Source organism: Schistocerca piceifrons, chromosome 10 (assembly GCF_021461385.2).
Source record: "Schistocerca piceifrons isolate TAMUIC-IGC-003096 chromosome 10, iqSchPice1.1, whole genome shotgun sequence".
Taxonomy (NCBI): Eukaryota; Metazoa; Arthropoda; class Insecta; order Orthoptera; family Acrididae; genus Schistocerca; species Schistocerca piceifrons.
Window position 1 is genome coordinate 33,614,476 of NC_060147.1, and position 27,528 is coordinate 33,642,003.

Consider the following 27,528-nt stretch of genomic DNA (forward strand, 5'->3'; position numbering starts at 1 on the left):
CATTAGTCTGTAGTCAAGTTTCAGTCTGCGCCTAATAAGATTACCATATTCCTGTACGTAGCCATGAAGATAAATGTACAGACACTTTGTCAAGTATCAGAGATATGTGAGAATAAGATTAACGTACCAAGACCAAAGGAACTTCAGATTGTCAATTGTAAACAGCATCCAGAATCAAGTTACGTACTATCTATGCTTTTTATTATTTTAATAAATGTGTATGAAAATTAATCAAGTTCTGTTTAAAGTTTGTCACTGTCAATCTGCTACTCTAAGCGTGCAAGTGGCATTTCTATCGTCTGACCTAACGGCAGAAGATGAACACGCCACTATAAGACCACGAGACATATTGCTGACACTCACCAACTTCGTTAGAGCGACAAGTCAAATAATCTGGTGGTGTGTGTACCGAAGATCTTACAGTACGCATACCACAGTGATGGTATGGCACAGATGAATAGTGAAATTCTGCATGACCCACTGAAGTGTCAAAACATTGATACTATGAGTGATCACTTCTATGACTGTTTTCAGCTTAGCAACGGTTTTGGGGTTATTGTTGTACACATTGTCTGTAATATAACCCCAAGAAAAGGAGTCAATGTGTTCAGATCTGAAGAATATGGCAACCAATCGAGGCCCATGCTAGTGACTTCTGGGTACCCAAAGTACTCCTCCAGGACATCACTCTCCTGCTTCAATGGGGTTGAGCTCCGTCTTACATGAACGACACGTCAAAATCAGGGTCACTTTGAATAGTGGGGATGAAATCATCTTACAAATATTCATGTACTGTTCAGCAGTCACCATGCCATCAAGGAGCATCACACCAATTATTTCATGACTGGATGTTGCACACCACACGGTCACCGGCTGAGGGTGAAGAAACCTCTCGATCACGAAATGCGGATTGTCAGTCCCCCCCACACCAATGCGCCAATGTTGCTTATTGATGAACCCATCCAAATGAAAGTGGGCTCTGTCACTAAACCAAACCATGCATGCGCATACAAATTCCCATCTTGCCCAACAAACAATTTAAAATGCAAACAATTTAGAAGTTATGACGGTTTTATTTCATATAGGTGAATAATTGTCACCCTGTATCTAGTAGCAGTAGTAATAGTTTGATCTCATTCCTAAGCCATCAGGTCCATTAATTCCGTAACGTGAGTAGAAACTATTTCTTTTTTTGTGCTTTTGTAGGTTGACATTGTCTGTGGTGTAGGATGTATCGGTTCAGAGAAATAAATGTTTTGTTTGTCAAATGAGGCAAGTGTGGCTTCTTCAGGAACTTGTTTTTTTTTAACATGTTGTGTGAATTCTGCTGTGTTTCTAAGTGTTCTGATATTATTGAATGTGTACGTTTCTTCAAGATTTGTGAAGAACCTTTTGTTGAATTTGAATGCTGGGCTGCTCCTACAGTTCATTACAGGCCTGATTGGAGTCTCATTTTGGTTCTGACTTAATGCAACATGCTTGTATGCTTATTGCTACAACATTTCTAGCATCATGAATTGTGAGTAGGAAGTTTATGTTATTTGAGAGATGTTTGTTATTTGAGAGGTGTTTAATCTCTTTATGTATCCTGGCTGTTGTATCTTTAGCTATTAGTCTTTAAGGTATATGTGAGGCCCCATTCTCTTTTCTTTTATGCTGGGAGATTTTGTGGCAGGTTGCTATTCTGCCATGTTGCTTCTCGAAGGTGATGGTTGTAATTTGTTTGCTCTCAAAGGTGATGGCTGCAATCTGTGTGATGAACTTCTCTTGGTCCATCGGAGCTTGAATGTTGTTTTTTAATCTTTTGCTGAGTAGAGTCATAGAGAAAGTGTGTAAACCGTCTGAGAATGAATCACAACAATTGGAAACCGATAACAGTTTCCTTTGAATAAAGGAATTGAAAGTAAATTTGAGGCTGGTTGCTCTCCTAACACCATCAACATTTGTCTTCAAACAACAACCACGGTCTCCATCATGTCATCATGTGACAAAATTGCACAAAGAGTCTCTTCTTCTGTAGTGTATATTATGACAGTATTGATGAGGAAAGTTCTGTAAAATGTATGTTTCTTCAGCTGTTTTCTTACAATTTGGAAGATAACTGTTGTTTGATAAGATTAGTTAGTTTCCTCTTCTGTGTGACTTTATTAAAGAAACACACACATTCAATAATAGTAGAACAACAGTTAGAAACACGGCAGAATTCACACAGGCTGTCAAAAACATAAAAGTTCCCAGTGGAGCAACATGTGCCTTGTTGACATGCAAACATTTATTCGTATGAACCAGTGGATCCTACACTACAGACAATTAATACAAACCAACAAAAACACACAAAAAAATCCCTTCCACTAAGTTCTACTGAACTATTGGACATATTGGAATTCACATTCTCACACAACTATCTCAAATTAGACAATAAACTCTACAAACAGATGGTCTAGCAATGGGATCAAATCATTCTGGATTGTTAGCTGAAATATTCATTAAAAAATTAGAAGACAAAGTTCTGAATTTCAGCAATCACCCCCTCCAAAACATCATTTACTGTTGCGGATATGTAGATGGTACCATAATCTTTATCAATGGCATGAAAGATATCAGTGAATCAAACAAATTGTTCAACAGCTCCCAAGAAACCCTTCAGGCAGAAGGGTTGAAGGGGAAGGAAGAAGGGTGAAGGAAAAGGACTGTACATAGAGGTGTCAGACAGCTGCCGTAGACCTTCATTAACATATTCCTTTTGGTCAAGTACTACAGTGGTAGATCCTTTGTTTGCCTGGAACGTAGACCCTGGAGTTCTGCACTCCATGATGAAAAATCAGCATTTAGTGCAGTGAAATGGGAATGTGCATCATTGGACCCACATTTATTGACACTACCCTCAACATGATTGCATATATGGAAATTTTTGATACATTTTGTGTTCAGCTCACTGAATATGAAAGACAATGTTGCTTCTTCCAACAAGATGTGGCAACATGCCACATGTCTAAAGTATCCCTGGGACAGGTCCATGATGTCTTTACTGAGGAACGAACTGTCAGCAAACATTTATGGCTATCATATTTCCTGGATCTAGCAACATGTGATTTTTTCTTGTGGAGACACTTGAAGAGCAAGGTCTATGAAACAAATCCATACACAATGAAGGAAATGAAACAAAAACAGCCATGAAGTTGCCACCATTGATATCTGAACTCAATGCCTGGTGTGTCTGAATAAACTTAGATGTAAACAGCTGTTTATTGATGTTGCAGGGGGTCACTTTCAGCATCTTCTGTAAATGTATTTTCCCTGTATTTTTCATTGTAAATAAATAGTAAGTTGATTACAACTCTTCATTTCTGTAATTTTACTGCATTTCATTATACATTATACTTACATGGACTACTTTTATCTGCATGATCCTGTATTTTCAAAATTGAGAACTGACTTGCCAAACCCACAAAATTCAGTAGTTCCACCCAAATGAAACCACCAGTTCAACTCCATGTATGCCTGATGTTACGTATATCTGTTTAATGAGTACATCTGTCTGAATATGTTTAATTTTGTATCAGTGTATGCTGAGGATCTCACAAAGGCATTCACATGATTTATTGTGTCATACCCCCGCATACCCTCAACCTTCCCACTGACCCCAAGAACCAGATACAAAGGAGTGCACCTTTCATCACCTGGTACGACCCTGGACTGGAACAACTGAAACACATCCTTCATCAGGGCTTTGGTGAACGCAATGAAAGTCTTTTGCGCACTAGCATCATGCCATCCCTTCACCAGCTTAAATGTGTGGGTAGGATAACTTTTATAGAAGACGGTGCTCCTCTGCACATTTCACACACAGTGAAGTGGCTGCTACAGAAGCATTTCTGAAACGCTAGAATTTTCAGCCATCATTTCCCTACAGCTCGGCTGTCAAGATCATATGACCTTAATCCGTGTAACTTCTGACTGGGGGGTTTTCTGAACTAACCAGTTGTGTTAATTGTGATGCTTACATCACACATACACACATAAAAAAAAGTTTTTCATCACCCCGGTTCTCAGAAATCCTGAAGATAGACATTGACTGTTGATATTATATCACCGACACAGTCCCTATGACTGTTCAGAGATGTCACTAAACCCGCCCAAAGATGTAAACAACAATACATGAGCAGCACCTATTAGATGGAGGGGGTCCGACAGCCAATCAGTTCCAGTCATTCCACCAAGAAGAAGGTACATGGCTTGTGTTGTCTGTAGTTAAACCGTGCCTAGACGGTCAGTACTGCAGTTTGATCGCATCCCCATTGTTACTTTGTGCCAGGAAGGGCTCTCAACAAGGGAAGTGTCCAGGCATCTCGGAGTGATCCAAAGTGTTGTTGTTCGGACATGGAGGAGATACAGAGAGACAGGCACTGTAAATGAAATGCCTCGCTCAGGCCGCCCAAGGGCTACTACTGCAGTGGATGATCACTACCTACGGATTATGGCTCAGAGGAACCATGACAGCAATGCTACCATGTTGAATAATGTTTTTCGTGCAGCCACAGGACGTCGTGTTAAGACTCAAACTGTGCGCAAGAGGCTGCATGATGCGCAACTTCACTCCCAACATCCGTGGCGAGGTCCATCTTTGCAACCATGACACCATGCAGTGCTGTACAGATGGGCCCAACAACATGCCGAATGGACCGCTCAGTTGAACAGAATTGACAGTGTTGTGAAAAGAGAATACTAGATGAATGCCAACAAAGGCAAAATGAGGATAATGGAATGTTGTCAAATTAAATCTGGTGGTGTTGAGGGAATTTGATTTAGAAGTGAGTTTTGTTATTTGGGCAGCAAAATAACTGATGATGGCGGAAATAGAGAGGATATAAACTGTAGATTGGCAATGGCAAGAAAAGCGTTACTGTAGAAGAGAAATTTGTTAATACTGAATAGAGATTTAAGTGCCAGGAAGCATTTTCTTAAAGTATTTATGTGAAGTGTCGCCATGTGTGAAAGTGAAAATGGTGAATATCAGTGGAGTAAATCTTGTAACTAGTGAGGAGGAATAGAATAGAATTGGGGAGGACAGAAACTTGTGCCACAGCCCAACTAGAAGAAGGGATCAGCTGATAATAGATATTCTGAGATATCTAGGGATCACCAGTTTCGTACTGGAGGGAAGTGTGAGGGTTAGTAAAAGCATAGAGGGAGACCAAGAGATGAGTACAGTAAGCAGATTCCGAAGGATGTAGGTTGCAATAGTTATTTGGAGATGAAGAGGTTTGCAGAGGATAGAGTAGCACGGAGAGATGCATTTAACCAGTCTTTGGACTGAAGAACACCACAACACAGTGACAAAATTGTCTGTTTCCTGTGGAAATCTTTTCACAGCACTTCTGAGCAATGTCAGTATGGGCTTGAAGTCCCCCCTACATTGATGCAAGCTTGAATGCATCATGGCATACTGTCAATAATATCATCAAATTGTCCCACTCTTCAATGACGCTTCTGTGTAAGTTGCACAAAGTACATCATCATTGTTGACATACAAAAGCGGCTTGTTTCAGTCAATCCTCCATATGTTCGATTGGGTTCATGCCTGAGGGCAGACAGGCCTGGCGTACTGAAGGAATGTGTTAACGAGGACAGCACAATGAGCAAGTGAGTTATCATCAATCAGGAGTAAATCATCGCTAAAATTTTGGTGATACAGATCTACTATTGGTTGCAGAAAGTCCTCCCTGTACTACTACTACTACTACTACTACTACTACTACCACCACCACCACCACCACCACCACCACCACCACCACCACCTTGGTGCACATGTGGGACACAGTGCTGAAGTTTGATATTAGCGTGTTGTCTCCAAACACATTGTCTGCGATTATCAGACAGAAACAGATCCCACTTTCGTCTATAAACAAGGATTGGTGTCGTCACCAATCCTGTGGCATCCATTTTACATGATTTATTGCCCATCTGAGTCCATGGTGTTGTGGTGTATGGTCCTCAGGAATGGAGATTTGCACCATGCAATCATCTCCATTTGATTCGATCATGACGTCCTGTAGCCTCTTCGAATGCCAAATTCAGTTCTGTGTAGCACTCATCCCACAGTTCCTTTGACTCAAAAATTGCAGATATAGATCGAAGTCCTCAATACTAACTGTCGACTGGACCCAGTTCCATGTACACATCACACCACATCACTTTGATTCGATATTGCAGTGCTTGTGTTATTCTGATTACAAAGCAAAGTTCTAAGGAACAGGCACTATGGCGACTACAGCCATTATGGAATAAGGAGAACTGTCAGTTGTAGAATGGAATGATGACAATGAAAATTTGTGTCGGACTGGGACTCTAACCCAGATTTCCCACTTACGATGAATTTACCACGATCATTTGGCTATCCGTGCATGACTCAACGGCCTGATCCAAACTTCCATATGTCATCAACCATGTGTTTATGACCTGTACTCGTACGTCCATTGTGTATATTCCCGTACAGGTCAGACGTTGTATGTGAAAGTCACTTACCCGGTATTGGCACATGGACATGCATGCATGCCCAAGGAACTTTGCATCGTGATCAGAATAACACAGGCACTGCAATATTGTATTTATCTGCCAATACCGGGCAAGCGACTTTCCCGGTCGGGCACAAATTTTCATTGTCGTCATTCCATCCTACAACTGATGGTTGTCATTGCTCACAACTGCGAATTCGTTTGATATGCATCACTTTGACTCCGGTGTGCACATCGAGCAACTTCCCTGGTTGACAAGCCTTCTGCACATAACATGATGATGTGAATTTGATTATTGGTTCTGATTTTTAGTCATGGCAGGATGGATTTTCAGTCATGGATGTTCACTATACTCCTTCACAGACATCTCTTATGCGTCCCTACTGGCATTTTAATTTCACCCGAAATGAGTCAATACACACCTGCATGACACATATGGGTGTTGAAAAATTTTGTTGACATGTGTGTGTCTTCTATGTTATGTACCATTTTGTCTGCTGAATACATCTCTATGTCTAGCGGAAGCATATTTAGTGTGTGTGTGGGTAAATGAATAAATAACTCCATTGATTGTATGTAATCTGCTCCATTGCCTTTAAGGATCATACATAAACTGCCTGACAAAAAAGGAGAAGTATCCAGAGGGCGAGGGGAAAATGAAACAAAACTTCACGGATTGTGAGGATAGGGTTCGCATGATTGATCGATTGATTTTTATTGCCCAAAAACAAAACATTTACAAGGATGTAAAGCTTGTATAAGCAACGTCAATAAATGTACAAACAACAATAACAATAAATACATAAATAATTAATCTATGGTAGAAATTATGCTCACAGAAATCTTCCATTGTATAAAAACAATTTTGAATTAATAAAGTTCTTACAAATATCTTAAATTTTTTCAGCTCCGGACTCTTAACTGACTCTGGTAGTTTATTAAATAGTTTTTCAGATGTGTGTTTGAAGCTGTTTAGAGTTTTGGTATATGAGGAGTAGTCTTTTCTTACATCATTACAGTGTCATGTGTTATAACTATGTACATCAGAATTCAGATCAAAACTAGACAAGTTCTTTTTAATGTACAAGAGACATTGAAATATGTATATACATGGCAAGGTCATAATACTAAGTTTAATAAATAATTCTCTACAGTGAGTTCTAGGTGGTACTTTACATATCAGTCTTACAGCTTTTTCCTGGGCTGTAAATACGCATTTTGAGTAGCAATTATTTCCCCACAAGAATGTCCCATACGTCAAATGAGAGTGAATATAACTATAATAAACAGAAAGCAAAATTTTCTCATCTACTGTTGCTTGTAATTTTCTGAGCATAAATATTCCTTTAGAAATTTTTGGTGTTAAATAATTCAAATGTGCCTGAAAGCCTAAATTATTTTGCAAAATAATGTCAAGATACTTTACAGGAACTGTCACTAAGGTGATTCTATTGTTATAAGAAATGTTTAATTCCTGTGTTTTATTTATGTTCATAGACAGGCTATTGGCATTGCTCCAGTCAGAAAGTATATCTACCTTGAGTGAGGTAGAGTTACTTACGTTATTGTTCGTAGGCACTGTAACACTTAAACTGATATCATCTGCATACATGTAACAGTTTGTAGTATCATCTATTACATTGCTAGGTAGGTCATTCACATATAATATGAACAAGAGAGGGCCCAAGATTGACCCTTGAGGAACACCATGGTTAACGGGCAAGAAACTAGAATATTGGTTATTGAAGTAAACAGTTTGAGATCTATTAGATAAGTACGACTGAATAATTTTAACAGGAGAGACTGAGAAACCTACAGTTTTTAATTTCAGCAGCAGAGTGTTGTGGCACACAGTGTCAAACGCTTTTGATAAATCAGAAAACTTTGTACTTACAATAAATTTTTCCTTTTGCTTCAAGACAGTTACATATGTAGCTCATAACAGCATCACATGTTGATAGATTTTTCCGAAACCCAAACTGGCTATTTGAAAGTAATTGATGAGAATTTAGAAAATTGATTATTTGAATACTCATTAGTTTCTCAATGACCTTGGATAAAAGTGGTACAAGAGAAACTGGCCTATAATTGCTGGGCAGATTATTGTCACCTTTTTTGTGGACTGGGATTACTTTAGCTACTTTTAATTTTTCAAGGAAACAACTTTCATCAAAGCAGTAGTTTATGATGTGACAGAGAACCTCTGCTATATTATGACTACTAAGTTCCAATATTTTAGAGCTGATATTGTAAATATCCAGTGAATCACTTTTGCTAAGAGAAAGAATGACAGAGTGTACATCTTCTACACAAATGTGTTCAAAATAAAACACATTTTCCATAGCATTTTGGTTTTTATAGCCAACATCCAAATAGTAGCTAGGTTCATGTTTACTATCAGGTATCTTAGTAACTACACTATCTTCACTGTTTACAAAATATCTATTAAAACTATCAGCACTAATTTTGGATCTAGATACAAATTCTTTGCTACCCAATGCTAGATTGCCATTAATGATTTTCCACATTTCTTTTGGTTTATTAATAGCTTGTGGAACCAATTTGCAATTATATTCTAATTTAGCTTTCTCAATACCCATTCTGTACTGATATTTGCATTCTTTATATCTTACTTTGGCATGCAGACAAGATGAATTCTTTGCTAGGTAGTAGAAATTGTTGCATTGATCTTTAAGTTTTCATAGTTCCTGTGTGTACCACTTATTTTTATTGATATTCGATACCCTGCTCGTTTTAACACATTTGTTCTTTAGTGGCAGGCCAATGTTAACTGCCCACATGTATAATTCAAGAAAGTTGTTGAACTGGTTTTCTGCTCCAGTGTTACCATACACACACAACCAAGTAATTTCTCTGAGACATTTTAGAAAAACAGATATATTACAGTCACTAATTGTACGTTGTGTCTTATAAATCACAGAAGGCTTGGTGACATTAAGAATCATTGCATCCATGTTTAGATGAATAATAATTCCATGATGATCAGAAAGAAGAGTGTCAATCACATTTGTGTCGTATTTTGAAGAATGGAAAGTTGTAACAATATTGTCTATACAAGTACCCATGTTTGCACTACCAGGTCAGTGATTACAGTATCACATCAAATTTACAAAGAACTTGACAGTACAGTATGCTGATGCAACCCTTGTGGCCTGGGTGTATGCACTGCTTTGAACATGAAGGATGTTGTAAAGCCGTTCTATTATCTCTTGTGGCATTCTGGCTCAGAATTGTTGGAACTGGACCTTGATATCCTGGATATTGAGTCTTTACACCCAGTGAGGGCAGATCTGAGGATCCTAATGACAATAGAGGTACCTCAACATAACACAATCAGTTCATAAAGACACATGACACATGACTGAAATATGCCATTGTAAAACCATTGCATAAAAAGGGGGATACGTCAGATGTGAACAACTACCGCCCAATCTCTCTTCTGACAGCTCTATCAAAAATTTTTGAGAAAGTAATGTATTCAAGAGTAGCCTCCCATATTTGTAAAAATAAAGTACTAACAAAATGTCAGTTCGGTTTTCAGAAAGGCTTTTCAACAGAAAATGCTATATACACTTTCACTGATCAAATGTTAAATGCTCTGAATAACCGGACATCACCCATCGGTATTTTTTGTGATCTCTCAAAGGCCTTTGATTGTGTAAATCATGGAATTCTTTTAGATAAGCTAAATCATTATGGTTTGAGGGGTGGCAGTGCACACATGGTTTAATTCATACTTAACTGGAAGATTGCAGAAAGTTGAAATAAGTGGTTCATGTAATGTTAAAACAACAGCCGATTCCTCAAACTGGGGGGCTATCAAGTACGGGGTCACACAGGGTTCGGTCTTAGGTCCTTTACTGTTCTTGATATACATTAATGACTTACAATTTCACATTGATGAAGATGCAAAGTTAGTTCTTTTTGCTGATGATACAAGTATAGTAACAACATCCAAAAACCAAGAACTAAGTGATTTAATTGTAAATGATGTTTTTCACAAAATTATTCAGTGGTTCTCAGCAAACGGACTCTCTTTAAATTTTGATAAAACACAGTATATACAGTTCCGTACAGTAAATGTCACAACTCCAGTAATAAATATAGACTTTGAACAGAAGTCTGTAGCTAAGGTAGAATTTTCAAAATTTTTAGGTGTGTCCATTGATGAGAGGTTAAACTGGAAGCAACACATTGATGGTCTGCTGAAACGTCTGAGTTCAGCTACGTATGCTATTAGGGTTATTGCAAATTTTGGTGATAAGAATCTCAGTAAATTAGCTTACTATGCCTACTTTCATTCACTGCTTTTGTATGGCATCATATTCTGGGGTAATTCATCGTTGAGTAGAAAAGTATTCATTGCTCAAAAACATGTAATCAGAATAATTGCTGCAGCCCACCCACGGTCATCCTGCAGACATCCATTTAAGGATCTAGGGATCCTCACAGTATATATATTCACTTATGAAATTTGTTGTTAATAATCCAGCCCAGTTCAAGAGTAATAGCAGTGTGCATAGCTATAACACCAGGAGAAAGGATGATCTTCACTATGCAGGGTTAAATCTGACTTTGGCACAGAAAGGGGTAAATTATGCTGCCACAAAAGTCTTTGGTCACCTACCAAACAGCATCAAAAGCCTGACAGATAGCCAACTAACATTTAAAAATAAGTTAAAAGAATTTCTACATGACAACTCCTGCTCATTGGCTGAATTTTTAGATATAAATTAAGGGGGGCAAAAAAAAAAAAAAAAAAAAAAAAAACTTAAACATTAGTGTCATGCAATATTTTGTGTAATGTAATATCTTGTACAGACATCTTTTACTAACCGACACGTTCCACATCATTACGAAGTGTCGTATTCATGATCTATGGAACAAGTATTAATCCAATCTAATCTAATCATGCCATATGTGGACAAGACTTGTCCTGTCGAATAATGGCACTTAATGCCATCACATGAGAGGTAATGCATAAGGATTTAGGAAGTTTGTGACATACCTCTGTGCCAACAGTTTTCTCAGTCACTAAGAGCCACGACGTGAAGTCAGACCAATGACTCACCACACCGATTCCAGGAGTAACTCCACTCCACCTATCAAATACTTCAGAAGAGTTGGACCTTTTCCCAAGCCGCTGGCCTACTTACCAGCAATGGTCATCCAGAGCAGAACTATTATTCATCACGGAGCGTACTGCGATGCTTTTCGTCAGCAGTCTATACTTCCCAGTCATGACACACAGCAGATGCAGTTGCTTGTGTTGTGGTGTTAATTGCAGTAACAGTAATTCCACATTATGATTCCTGCTGGTCTCTGATGAGGGTTCCAAATGACACAGAATGTTCCAGGGAGCCTGTAACTCATTCTTAGATCAAAGGTCCAGTTGTAAACTGGTTAAACGAGGGGGTTAAAAACGCAATAATATTGCCGTGGGAGGAGCTTGAGCAGTATGCATTTCTGCCACTAGGCATGTATAGCACAACGTATGGCCATTTCAGTGCCATGTGTTGTCGACCTGGCTTGTTCTGTTCATCTGCACTGATTGTTCTTGCTAGCGCCATTTTGTACTTGTTTCCTTTTTTTAATGGCAAGTTTAAGTGAAAAATGCTGCTGCAACTGTTTAAATGTTGAAAACAGCTTACCAAGATGACGCTATGTGAAAAACTCAAGTTTACGAATGGTTTGTCTGCATCAAAGACACCATTCCAGTGGAATTTATGAAAACTGGCTCAAACTGCAAAGGCATACGCCAGTCTATATAAAACTGTCAATGATGAGAAAGTGAAAAGAATGAAAGAATATTTTCTCCTCATTTCAGATGGCGGAACACTCCGGATTTGACTGCATAAGAGTCCGTGGCTGATGGGTAAGTGGGTGTTTCTCTGTTTTTTCTTTGGATAAAAAAATTAGTAAAAAAGACATATATGAATAGTAATGATACATATTCAGATAACAAGGATTGTGCGTAATTTGGGTGTAATTATTAGAAGATAAAATGTTTCACAATTCTGATTACAGTGTATGATTTCAGTTGGCCACTCTGTACCTCGGGTATTTGAGCAATTCAGTGAATAGCACACATTTATCATTAAGCCAATTGGGTTTTTGCATCCATGATCAAAGTGTGAATCACATTTTTTAGTTGTCTCGATTTCTGATGTTTCCCATTCATAAACAAAGGCAGTATATAACCGCCTGAAACATTTCCACACACTACGACAGTGGTTCTGTCTTTATTCTTTTTAAAGCCCCTTGCGCTGGACTCCTCAGCTCCCGCCATAACACACCAGTCTCATCAGTGTTGTAAATTTAGTGTGGGGGCAACTTATGCTTATCAACAAGCTTCTGAAGCGTTGTTTTCTACTCATTAGCAGCACACTCACAAGCAGATTTAATTTCACCAGAAACGTTTACTTCACAGATACCATGACTTATTTTGAAATTATGCTTTATGAGAATGAAAGAACGTCATCTGTGGGGAGATCTCATTTCCTCACGAAAAAAATGACTTTTCTATATTTAGAACGTCAAATTGCTATTTATGCACTGAACCACTTACACAAAACTTAATCTGCAGTTTCCAGCTTAAGTTGTTTCAGAGTTTGTCGAATTTCTAGATTTGTAACTGAAGCAGACTGTGACACAAATTTTTGAATCTGTTTTTGTTTTTTTTATATTATATATGATTGGAAAACGCGATATTAAATTCACTCATAATATAGTTTCTATTCTCGCCTTTTTCCAGTCCTCTTATGATGTCGAGTTCCAGGTGGATTGTCAACGTCACACGTTTGAGTTTTGTATTTTTAAGCGCACTTTTATACTGCTTGGAAAAACATTCACCGTGCGTACGAACTGTTTGCACAATGACTTTGTTAAACGAAAACTATAGTCATAGGAATTAACAAATATTAATGCTCTCAATTGCTTTTTAATAGAAAAAAATAAAGTTTTTTAATGTGTAAATGGCAAAATATTTCTTGCTATTTTTCTCGCGTTCTTACTCTCTTGGTTATCTCCGTACATCCATGGTTCAAATGGCTCTGAGCACTATGGAACTTAACATCTGAGGTCATCAGTCCCCTAGAACTACTTAAACCTAACTAACCTAAAGACATCACACACATCCATGCTCGAGGCAGGATTCGAATCTGCGACGGTAGCGGTCGCGCGGTTCCAGACTGTAGCGCCTAGAACCGCTCGGCCACCCTGACCGGCCTCTCCGTACATGTCTCAGACAAAAGTTTTGAAGTTAAAATACTAATGTGTTTTTTAAAATGAATCCCATTTTTTCGTAGAAGATGAAAAATAAATGTGCAACTCTTGCACTATACTGAAAAAACGTGTACTGTAGCAGTTTAAATTATGCGTCGTTAACAAAAAAAAAAAAAAGATTGAAAATACTCATGTTAGAAATTCTTAAAATCTCGTGTTAGAAATTCTGAACGAAGTCATATAATATCAACTCTTCTAGCTTTTCTGTTTGCAAAATCGTTAATGATGCTGCGAGTATCAATATCATCTAAAATGTTCCCTTCTATCGATATTATGGCGAAGTTGTGGACAATCTTTATCGAATCATTTTTGAGCCAAGTAGTTTTTTTTATTAATTTTAATTTTGAGAAGGCTACTTCTGCATTTGCTACTGTGACTGCGATCGTTATTAAAATTCGCAATAAAATTATGAGATTAGGGCATATGGCTGTTAAATTGTCTAAAAATATAAATTCCATAATTTTTGTTATGTCATTGTCGAAACCTTTAAAAAAGGACTGACATGACATAATTTCTTCGCAGAAATCTTGTGAAAACAAATACTAAATATGTTGTTGAGACTAAATAACCTACGAAATCTTTCTTTTACGGACACTAGAGCCTGGTCTAAAATGTGAAAGCAGACATTAACCTTGAAATAGGTTATCGAGTGAATTCGAGACACCATTTCTTCATGTTCATCACCAAAGGTTTTCGGAGTTTTCCGGCACCTTTAGGGATGTATCACGTTCATCATCAAAAGTTTGCGGAGTTTTTCGGCGCCTTTAGGGATGTGTAAGTTTCAAACTCAGTTTCAACTGTGCAGCAATTTCTTTAGAATTATTTACAGCTATTTCAAATTTTTCATCACTTCAACCGCCAATCACAAAATTTTTAAATTTGCTAAAGCATCTAAAGCAATTTGCATATTCACATTAATAGGCTGAAGAATTTGACAAAGAGGAAGTTTTGGTTATTTCGTATAAAGCACTATAAATCTCTGGTAGATTATTATGCGATGGTCTTACGGATCTGTTCTACGTGACCATCTTGTCTCAGATAGAAGTTTTGAAGTTTAAATACTAATGTGTTTTTTAAAATAAATCCCATTTTTTCGTAGAAGATGAAAAATATATGTGCAACTCTTGCACTGTACTGAAAAAACGTGTACTGTAGCAGTTTAAATTATGCGTCGTTAACAATTAAATATAAACTATGGGTGGCAGGCGGTACATAAAAAGTCGGCGTATTTAGCTCCAACAATCCCTTCTGTAAAAAAATCTGCGCCAGTAACAAAAAGATGGTCAAAAATCTTAGAGGTGCTCTCTTATATCCAACTGTCGTGAGTGTGTGTTCAAAGAAACGAATCTAATAATAGAACTAATTTGTTCCACGCATGAATAATCGGGGTATAGTCAAGCATAATTGATAAATATTCATTGGTTCGGCAAAAATTTAAAATGTGACTTTGGTTTTGGATTGCAAGTACAGAAACCATTTCTTTTTTAAATATATGGATAAAAAATCGTAGGCCTAGATCGTTAAATCTCCTTTGCTTGATAATCATTTTCGGCTCAATGACGAGCCATTTTGAGATCAATAAAAGTATTATTATTAAATTCCATATACACAAAGAGTCAGGAAGTATTCTCTGAAAGTATTTCTGTGGAGTGTAGCAGCCATGTATGGAAGTGAAGTGGACTATAAGTGGTTTAGACATGAAGAGAAAAGAAGCTTTCGAGATGTGATGCTACAGAAGAAAGCTGAAGATTAGATGGGTGATCATGTAAATAATGAGGAGGTACTGAATAGGATTGGGGAAAAGAGGAATCTGTGGGACAACTTGTCTAGAAGAAAGGATTATTTGGTAGGACATGTTCTGAGGCATCAAGGGATCACCAGTTTAGTATTGGAGAGCGGCGTGGAGGCTAAAAATCGTAGAGGGAGACCAAGAGATGAATACATTAAAAAGCTTCGTTAGGTAGGTTGCAGTAGTTACTTGGAGATGAAGAAGCTTGCACAGGATAGAGTAGCATGGAGAGCTGCATCAAACCAGTCTCTGGACTGAAGACCACAACAACAACAACAATATAGGCAGCGTGGCTGAATATTTCTGCAGAGGACTTCCAACGACTTTTTGAACCTATGTCACGTCGAGTTGCTGCGCTACGCCGGGCAACAGGAGTCGTACACGATATTACGAGGTATCCCACGTCTTTTGTAACCTCAGTGGGTAATAGTCACCAGGCTGGTGACTGGTATACACAGAATCAATAAAATGTTTATTGATCTGAAGATGGCTCGTTAGGGAGCTGAAACTAGTTACTAAGTAGAGTTTTAGCGATCTTGACCTAGGCTTTTTATCCACATATTTCAGCATAACAGATCAAAAATCTACCAATTTGATAATATCAAACATCATTTCATTTTGAGATTTGTCTCGCGGGTACGTCGACTTTATCATTCATCATGAGTGTTGTGTGCTCAGTAATATTTGGTTCGAATTTTTCCGACATTTCAGTACATTTCAAAAAATTACCATTCTTTTGGGCATATAATTTTCTGCCCTTTCCACGAAACCCCATGTTTTGTGAGCTCCAAATGAATCACATAATTGTTGTTCTGGTAAATGCTATTGGTAGGTGGGGATACACTACACATGGCCTGCACCTGAATAGAATGTGGAAAAATAAGTTAGCTTCTCTATTAGTAGAAACTGTAAGGGGGTCCACAGTCTCACAAGGGGTGATCGCTGTGGTTAATGGATCCAGGCAGACAGATTTTTTAGGTTAAAGCCAAAGTCCAGACAGATTACAAGATAAATAGAATGAAAGAAACTTCATGTACAGCAAATAGGGTTAAAGCTAAGGGCAATATCAACTTACTTCATCAAAATATCAGGGGAACAAAAAATAAAGTAGATGAGCTATTAGTGTGCTTAGATGATCTCAAAAATAAGAATGGGATTGTCTGAACACCATGTAACTGTGGGCATGAATAGTGTCAGTATAAGTAAGTATAATTTAGCATCTTACACTTGTAGATCTAGGATGGATAAAGGAGGAGTTGCCATTATCATAAAACAAGGGTATAAATGCAGTAAGCAAATTTTGTGTTGATCAGCACTTTGAGGTTTGTACATGTGAACTTCAGCTAGGTAAAGTAGTATTGATATTAGCAACAGTGTACAGGTCCCCATTAGGAAACTGAGAGCTTTTCATAAAAAAGTTTGACTCCCTATTATGCTGCCTGTCAGACAAAAAGAAGTAGTTATTAATATGTGGTGATTTCAATGTAAGCTTTCTAAATAATTCTGAGGGAAAAATGAACTAGAAGTGTTAATAACAACATAGAATCAGTGATCAATTTCCCTACACGTATAGCTCAAGACAGTAGCACGCTAATAGATAATGTATTTGTACAGAAAGGTGATGTAAAACAAACACATGCTTTCCCTGTGGTAAATGGATTGTCAGACCATGATGCACAACTGATTAACTTACAAAACATAACAGGGTGTACAGTTCGGAAACCATTAAGTAAAAGTGTAAGGTCGCTCAACCCAGTATCTACAGAGCACTTTCAAAGAAAGCTTAAAGTACACAAGTAGCTAATGTATTTAACAACCATTTCTGAAGTGTAGGAGAAAAAATTGGTGGGAACAGTTGAAAAGAAAAAGCCAGGCAGTACACGGAAGAGTCTGTTTTGAAAAAAAATTTGTCAGATTAAGTTTCACCTAACAACCTCATGTGAAATAAGTAAAATTATTAAATCTTTGAAAAATAAATGTTCTGTCAGAGTAGACGACATCTCTAATAAGATATTAAAACAATGTGTAGCAATTACAGCTGATGTTGTGAGTCACATATGTAATCCATCATTAACTCAAGGTATTTTCCCAGACAGGTTAAAATATATCATTGTCAGGCCGCTCTACAAAAAGGGGGACACCACAGATGTCGATAATTATCGGCCAGTATCCTTGCTTACAGCATTTTCAAAAATCTTCGAGAAAGTAATGTACTCAAGAGTGGTTAGCCATCTCAGCAGTAATGGGATACTTAGTAAATCACAGTTCGGATTTCAGAAATGCTCTTCCACTGAGACAGCAATATAAAATTTCACTATCCACATAATAGAGTCTTTAACTAGTAAAATGTCACAATAGGAATTTTCTGTGACTTGTCCAAAGCTTTTGATAGTGTGAACCATGACATTATGTTACAGAAATTACAGTTCTGTGGTATAAATGGAATAGCATATGAGTGGTTTAAGTCGTACCTACAGAACAGGAAGCAAAAAGTTTCCTTACGTGGGTCAAGTGATTTAAATAAGTTTGCCTCTTCATCTAACTGGGGTGAAATTGTATTAGGTGTTCCACAGGGTTTAAATATGGGCCCCCTTCCGTTCTTGATCTATGTGAATGACCTCCCTTCCTATCTGAAACAGGAAGCTGAACTGACACTGTTTGCTGATGATACAAGCATCATTATTAATCCAGTAAAAGAAACTCCAATTGAAAGTGATACCAATAAGGTCTTTCGAAAAGTCATTAGTTGGTTTTCTGCAAATGGGCTTGCTGTAAACTTTGAAAAAACACAGTACATCCAAGTTCCTGCTACAAAAAGTACAGTTCCTTCAATTAATATAGCACATCAACAAAAGTCATTAGACAGGGTAGAGCATACTAAGTTTTTGGATGTATGCATAGATGAGAATCTTAATTGGAAAATTCATATTTTGGATCTTCTAAAGCGACTAGGTTCAGCAACTTTTGCAATCAGAATAATTGCCTGTTTCGAGGATATAGAAATTAGTAAGCTAACATACTTTGCATACTTTCACTCTCTGATGTCATACGGAATAATATTTTGGGGTAACTCAACATTTAGACAAAAAGTATTCACTGCTCAAAAGAAAGTGGTTAGAATAATGTGTGGGGTTGACAGTCGCACATCTTGTAGGCATCTTTTTAAAAGATTGGGAATTCTTACAACAGCCTCACAGTACATTTACTCACTAATGAAATTTGTTCTCAGCAACATGGACCAGTTTAAAAATAATAGTGACATTCATGATTATAGTACCATAAAAAAGAAAGACTTACACTATCCTTTACTCAACCTATCTTTGGCACAGAAAGGGGTATGCTGCTATAAAATTTTTCGACAAATTACCAGATGAAATAAAATATCTGACAGACAGCAGTAATAGCTTCAAAAATAAATTGAAATCATATCTCCTTGACAACTCCTTCTATACCATAGATGAATTTTTGAATAGGAATAAATAAATCTATAAATATAGTATATGCATTTTGTGCCATTTAAGGGAATGGGGTAAATAATAGAAATATTAATCCTTAACTCTGTAATATATATATATATATATATATATATATATATATATATACACTCCTGGAAATTGAAATAAGAACAACGTGAATTCATTGTCCCAGGAAGGTGAAACTTTATTGACACATTCCTGGGGTCAGATAAATCACATGATCACACTGACAGAACCACAGGCACATAGACACAGGCAACAGAGCATGCACAATGTCGGCACTAGTACAGTGTATATCCACCTTTCGCAGCAATGCAGGCTGCTATTCTCCCATGGAGACGATCGTAGAGATGCTGGATGTAGTCCTGTGGAACGGCTTGCCATGCCATTTCCACCTGGCGCCTCAGTTGGACCAGCGTTCGTGCTGGACGTGCAGACCGCGTGAGACGACGCTTCATCCAGTCCCAAACATGCTCAATGGGGGACAGATCCGGAGATCTTGCTGGCCAGGGTAGTTGACTTACACCTTCTAGAGCACGTTGGGTGGCACGGAATACATGCGGACGTGCATTGTCCTGTTGGAACAGCAAGTTCCCTTGCCGGTCTAGGAATGGTAGAACGATGGGTTCGATGACGGTTTGGATGTACCGTGCACTATTCAGTGTCCCCTCGACGATCACCAGTGGTGTACGGCCAGTGTAGGAGATCGCTCCCCACACCATGATGCCGGGTGTTGGCCCTGTGTGCCTCGGTCGTATGCAGTCCTGATTGTGGCGCTCACCTGCACGGCGCCAAACACGCATACGACCATCATTGGCACCAAGGCAGAAGCGACTCTCATCGCTGAAGACGACACGTCTCCATTCGTCCCTCCATTCACGCCTGCCGCGACACCACTGGAGGCGGGCTGCACGATGTTGGGGCGTGAGCGGAAGACGGCCTAACGGTGTGCGGGACCGTAGCCCAGCTTCATGGAGACGGTTGCGAATGGTCCTCGCCGATACCCCAGGAGCAACAGTGTCCCTAATTTGCTGGGAAGTGGCGGTGCGGTCCCCTACGGCACTGCGTAGGATCCTACGGTCTTGGCGTGCATCCGTGCGTCGCTGCGGTCCGGTCCCAGGTCGACGGGCACGTGCACCTTCCGCCGACCACTGGCGACAACATCGATGTACTGTGGAGACCTCACGCCCCACGTGTTGAGCAATTCGGCGGTACGTCCACCCGGCCTCCCGCATGCCCACTATACGCCCTCGCTCAAAGTCCGTCAACTGCACATACGGTTCACGTCCACGCTGTCGCGGCATGCTACCAGTGTTAAAGACTGCGATGGAGCTCCGTATGCCACGGCAAACTGGCTGACACTGACGGCGGCGGTGCACAAATGCTGCGCAGCTAGCGCCATTCGACGGCCAACACCGCGGTTCCTGGTGTGTCCGCTGTGCCGTGCGTGTGATCATTGCTTGTACAGCCCTCTCGCAGTGTCCGGAGCAAGTATGGTGGGTCTGACACACCGGTGTCAATGTGTTCTTTTTTCCATTTCCAGGAGTATATATATATATATATATATATATATATATATATATATATATATATATATATATATATATATATATATTGTTACAAAAAGGTACGGCCAAACTTTCAGGAAACATACCTCACATACAAATAAAGAAAAGATGTTATGTGAAAATGTGTCCGGAAACGCTAAATTTCCATGTTAGAGCTCATTTTAGTTTCGTCAGTATGTTCTTCCACCTACGCTCAATGGAGCATGTTATCATGATTTCATAAAGGATACTCTACGTGTGCTGCTAGAAAGTGTGCCTTTACAAGTACGACACAAAATCTGGTTCATGCACGATGGAGCTCCTGCACATTTCAGTCGAAATGTTCGTACGCTTCTCAACAACAGATTCGGTGACCGATGGATTGGTAGAGGCGGACCAATTCCATGGCCTCCACGCTGTCCTGACCTCAACCCTCTTGACTTTCATTTATGGGGGCATTTGAAAGCTCTTGTCTACGCAGCCCCGGTACCAAATGTAGAGACTCTTCGTGCTCGTATTGTGGACGGCTGTGATACAATACGCCATTCTCCAGGGCTGCATCAGCGCATCAGGGATTCCATGCGACGGAGGGTGGATGCATGTATCCTCGCTAACGGAGGACATTTTGAACATTTCCTGTAACAAAGTGTTTGAAGTCACGCTGGTACGTTCTGTTGCTGTGTGTTTCCATTCCACGATTAATGTGGTTTGAAGAGAAGTAATAAAATGAGCTCTAACATGGAAAGTAAGTATTTCCGGACACATGTCCACATAACATATTTTCTTTCTTTGTGTGTGAGGAATGTTTCTTGAAAGTTTGGCCGTACCTTTTTGTAACACCCTGTGTATATAAAAAAATCTTGTTTCATATGTGCATTTCTTGTGCACTTGACACGTTCCACATTATAACGGCTACTGTACCGCGCAATTGATCAATGGAACACGCAACCAACTAACCAACCAACATGTGTAATCCTTTTAATGACGTTGTACCAACGCTCCTTTCCAGCGTCTACAAGTTTTTGATACGCACCGTCGACAGTTTTTTTTAATTGAAGACTTATTCAGCTTAGTCCATTTTTTATAAATATTGAAATGTACTGAACTTTCCTCGTTTCTATTTGAATACAAAGTTAAATGTTGCCAGTCACTGATCCCCCCACAAAATTCGTTATGTTTTGTTTCTGAAAGCTTACAACATAACCAGACCACAGCATTTTTCGCATCTGAATGCAGTATCCATTCTCTGCGATATTTCTCGCCGTTTCCTAAATGCCTTTCAGGATAATAAGTTGAAACCCTACGATCTGACGTGTCATGCGACGCGGATAATCATGCTTTTTGATTTGTTTGGGGTGGGCTTTCTATCAAATACCGCACCACTCCAGAATTTAAAACTGCAGGTTAAGCTCCAGGATCATCTTTAGAAATACTCGGTATCGATCTTTGTATCCTTGGAGAAAGTGGTCCGAGCGGTGACATCTGTATGTTTATGGAAACCAGACATCATTTCAACGGCGTCGACTTATAACTTGTTATCTTCGTTAGCGCTCAAGAAATCTGAAATATTAGGAAAAAAATTCTCTTACTTCTTAAATAAATTGATAGTACGAGAAAAGCGTGGCGCAGTGTCAAGTGGCACAAAATATTCTGGTACAATTTGCGAAAAAAACCATTCTCCCTCTTAATTGAAATTTAATACAGCAGTATAAATTATTGTTAGTGAATATTTCAAGAAAGACAAAGAAAACGTGAAGTCACGACCGCACTCGCGCACGTATGCGTGACATACCGAGGTTGATATTGTGGCAAAGAAGCTCGACTCTCATTTCAGTCGCTCGGTTAGTCACCAGATTCGGATTTTCCGTGGTTGTCAATACCGTATGAAGCAAATGTCGTTGTGAGGGAATGAAATGACTACGCACACTCACGTCTCTTCCAAATACTCCGTTTCTACATCTACATAATACTCCGCAAGCCACCTAATGGTGTGTGGCGGAGGGTACTTTCGGTACCACTATCTGATCCCTCCAACCCTGTTCCACTCGCGAATAGTGCGTGGGAAGAATGATTGTCGGTAAGCCTCTTCTGTATTTGCTCTAGTTTCTCGAATTTTCTCCTCTTGGTCAGTACGCGAGATGGATGTGGGGGAAATAATATGTTCTCCGATTCCTCCTGGAAAGTGCTGTCCCGAAATTTCAATAGTAAGTCTTTCCGTGATGCACAACGCCTCTCTTGTAACGTCTGCCAGTGTAGTTTGTTTGCCATCTCCGTAACGCTCTCTCGCCAGCTAAACGATCCCGTGACGAAACGTGCCGCTTTCGTTGGATCTGTCTCCTCTATCAGTCTGCGTGTTGGCGATCCCAGATAGATGAATAATACTCAAGAATCGGGCGAACAAGCGCCTTATAAGCCACTTCTTTTGTGGATGAGTTACATTTCCTTAAGATTCTTCCGATGACTCTGAGTGTGGTGTCTGCTTTTTCAACTATCTGTTTTATGTGGCCATTCCACTTAAGGTCACTCTGGATAGTTCACAACGTGCAAGTGTGCTGTAGACAACATGGTTTATTCCTTAGAACAGAGGATTTTTCTGGTGTTGGAATTCCACCGCCTAGAACACAGTGTTGTTGCAACAAGACGAAGTTTTCAACGGAGGTTTAATGTAACCAAAGGACCGAAAAGCGATACAATAAAGGATCTGTTTGAAAAATTTCAACGGACTGGGAACGTGACGGATGAACGTGCTGGAAAGACAGGGCGACCGCGTACGGCAACCACAGAGGGCAATGCGCAGCTAGTGCAGCAGGTGATCCAACAGCGGCCTCGGGTTTCAGTTCGCCGTGTTGCAGCTGCGGTCCAAATGACGCCAACGTCCACGTATCGTCTCGTGCGCCAGAGTTTACACCTCTATCCATACAAAATTCAAACGCGGCAACCCCTCAGCGCCACTACCATTGCTGCACGAGAGACATTCGCTAACGATATAGTGCACAGGATTGATGACGGCGATATGCATGTGGGCAGCATTTGGTTTACTGACGAAGCTTATTTTTACCTGGACGGCTTCGTCAATAAACAGAACTGGCGCATATGGGGAACCGAAAAGCCCCATGTTGCAGTCCCATCGTCCCTGCATCCTCAAAAAGTACTGGTCTGGGCCGCCATTTCTTCCAAAGGAATCATTGGCCCATTTTTCAGATCCGAAACGATTACTGCATCACGCTATCTGGACATTCTTCGTGAATTTGTGGCGGTACAAACTGCCTTAGACGACACTCCGAACAGCTCGTGGTTTATGCAAGATGGTGCCCGGCCACATCGCACGGCCGACGTCTTTAATTTCCTGGATGAATATTTCGATGATCATGTGATTGCTTTGGGCTATCCGAAACATACAGGAGGCGGCGTGGATTGGCCTGCCTATTCGCCAGACATGAACCCCTGTGACTTCTTTCTGTGGGGACACTTGAAAGACCAGGTGTACCGCCAGAATCCAGAAACAATTGAACAGCTGAAGCAGTCCATCTCATCTGCATGTGAAGCCATTCCGCCAGACACGTTGTCAAAGGTTTCGGGTAATTTCATTCAGAGACTACGCCATATTATTGCTACGCATGGTGGATATGTGGAAAATATCGTACTATAGAGTTTCCCAGACCGCAGCGCCATCTGTTGTTGAAAATTGTAACTACTGTAATTTCGAAAGTTTGTCTGCCTGAAAATGTACTGTTGTCCCAAGCAAATTGCAACAAACGGTGTATTTCTATCGCTGCTCGTTTAGTTTTTATTGCCGTTTCAAATATACCGGTGATTTTTGAAACACCCTGTATTATGCTCCACTGTAGCTTTTAACAATTCATCTGCGAGAAATTAGCTCTCAGAAAAAAAAAAGTTATTTTTATGAAACTATACATATTGTTTTTTATAGTGCACTCTTGAGAAGTGTGGGAAGAATTGTGGGTTTCAGTCCGCGACACATGCGCAGACACAGACATGCAGAAAACGGAGCAAACACACTGCAACTGTAGAATATGGCCGGCCGCAGTGGCCGAGCGGTTCTAGGCGCTACAGTCGAAACCGCGCGACCGCTACGGTCGCAGGTTCGAATCGTGCCTCGGGCATGGATGTGTGTGATGTCCTTTGGTTAGTTAGGTTTAGCTAGTTCTAAGTTCTAGGGGACCGATGACCTCAGAAGTTAAGTCCCGTAGTGCTCAGAGCCATTTGAACTTTTTTGTAGAACATGTGCTTGGATGGATTCGAGTACAGCCCAGAAAAGTAATGCATTTGCGCTAGGTGTTGTACTACATTTACAAGCAATTTTGGAGTATGGAACGGGAAGTCATGTCACGATCGCATAGGTTCAAAAAATGGCTCTGAGCACTATGGGACTTAACAGCTATGGTCATCAGTCCCGATCGCATTGGTAGAAGCAACATAAAATCGGGAAAAGAGTGAAAATACGTATAAATCGAGGGAAAATATGCCGAAATGGGGGGAAATTGAGGGAGTACTTGCATGTCTTTTGCTTGGTGCAGGACAATTTTTGTTCGTGGGGATGAGTATGCTATAGCAAGAGGAACACGAGAGAACGTTGACATGGAAGCACCGGGAACCATGCGAGTTGACTGCTGTCTTTAATGCTTTCCTGGAAAGAAAGTGCGATGGATCTGCATTAAAGAACGATAGTAAATAGGTGGAGTGCTCTGTCGAGAGGGAGAAAGGGAGATGTTGCTGCAGGTCATTTATAACGCATTTAATCATTTTTTCCGTTTTTCTCTCGGGATGCATCAGTTGTGTGGTATAACCTGCGATCGACTCCTGTAGAATTGCGTGCTCTGTGTGCGATTTAGAGCACTATCTACATGTGATCGTTAACAGAAAATGTCTCCAAATCACAGCGTTAGAGGACTCCCAACTCATGTGTAATGAAACATGTACAGCGATAGAAAACCTGTTTCGGTAACCACCTCTAGACGAACGAGGATGTATGCTAAGTAGCCCTTTCTCTGCCATATCTTGGACATAAATCGAGTCTTCAGTTTCATATAGGTAGGAAACGGCTGTTACTATACTTTTCATATTCGTCCTATCCTAAAGGCACGCAAATGGATCATCGGAGAGAGGGCAAGTCTTCGGATTTGTTAGTAGGTTGGAGTATAAGAAGCGCAGATATTCTCGTAGAAAATCAAACAGCACGTAAGTATGTCAGCAACATGACTATATACATGTGAAAAACCATGGGAAAAATATGGAAGATGTCATAAAATCGGTAAAATTCGAGGAAATCCTGATGTAGTCACAAAAAATTGATGAGAGAGATGTGAAATTCGAGGGAAATACCATGAAATGTGTAAAATCGTGGAAACCTAGTAAAATTGCGGAAATCGACTGAGAATACATAAAATTAGAGACAAATACCATGAAAAGAGTACTGAGCAAAATCAAGAAAATTGCGTATTCTGGAGGAGGAGAGTAGACTGATGCTACATATACCCATCTTAATAGAGGAGAGAGGAGGCATTCTAGAGACGTGACGTCAAGGCGAAACAGCAATATTATCCCGCACATGAGCAATACAGCCAAACAGCGGACCATGACTTGTGTGCGCAAGGGGAAGGTTACCAGGGACAGTGGTAAACTGCAGTAAGACTGTTACCATCTCCTTTGGCTACTAATCGTTGTGTTTATCTGCTCCTATGATGTCATTGTTCTTCGTATGCATTTTTGGCTGTCGATGAACATAATATAGGGTTGTTGTGAACATATAATAATTTCCTAACCGTAATCGTACATGAACAGCAAGTGACATACACAATCTTTGTTTCTGCTACAAAGAATCGATGTTTTCTTTGGTGTGCAAGGTAGTAGTTTTATCATGCGCTGGGAGGTGTATTTCTTTCATTGGAATATTAACGGCATTGCATTCCTCACGACTAATAGGTCAGAAGCTGTACCGCTCTCGCGTTATAGTGTATTTTAAGTGCAGAACCTTGTAGCCTTAGGAATGCAGGTGTTCATGTTCTCACTTAGGGGACAAGTATGGCGAGGGGGAGGGATTGTCGGAAATGCGGTCTGGGTTGGTCTTGATAAAAACAGCATTCTCTGCCCAGTCACGGGTCTTACTCGCCTGTCATAAGCTGGGGGATGTTTCTGTTACCATCACACTGCGGTGGTCCGGTGTAATGTTAAGCTCTCTCTATACAGCATTACTTGTTGAAGAATGCGGGTTCTGCTTTCTTGCAGCGCCGATGTCTTCTGCTAACACGGGACGCTTCTCCGAAGATTTCACTGCTAGGAAGGGGAAATTTTCACTCACTCACTCTCTCTCTCTCTCTCTCTCTCTCTCTCTCTCTCTCTCTCCCTCTCTCTCTCCTTATTTAAAAAATACGCTACTCTTGGAATATCATTCAATGCACCAGAGCATATTTATTTCCACTTTGTACAAAAAAACAACTAAACTTTATGACGTAAGCCCACACATTACCGGGCACCCGGAATCAGTTAATTACACATTTCTGAACACAATTAATACATAAGCTTTTATCGTGGCTGACTATCCACGTCCACTCCACGTACTCTCAATAGCAGTTCAATGTATAATGAACAGTCACTATCTCGAGTCACTCCATTTGTTTTTCAATACAAAACTACATTACTCTTTGCAACTGGCCACGGAGCTTCCGGGCCGTATTTGATTATTCCTGGCAGATCGCGCTGAACACTTGCCAGCGCCGACGAATTATCTCCCTTCCAGTTTCGCCTGCACAAACAATAAATGGGTGCAGTATCCCATGCTCATCCTTATGCCCTGCTTTAAAATGACGCGTGTTCGAAACGGCTGGAACACAAGTGTCTCCAGACTTTCGTAAAATTCTGGGGGCACTACAACACTC

At 39.9% G+C, this 27,528-nt stretch overlaps 1 protein-coding gene across 1 annotated transcript in view; it reads left to right on the forward strand.

Moving 5' to 3' along the window:
- LOC124719082 (ubiquitin carboxyl-terminal hydrolase 29-like) overlaps nt 1-27,528 on the forward strand; it is a 433,479-nt gene that overhangs the window by 25,390 nt on the left and 380,561 nt on the right. The window contains exon 2 of the mRNA XM_047244762.1: nt 12,364-12,411. The gene's annotated coding sequence lies outside the window, so the exon portion shown is untranslated. The remainder of the gene's footprint in view (nt 1-12,363; nt 12,412-27,528) is intronic.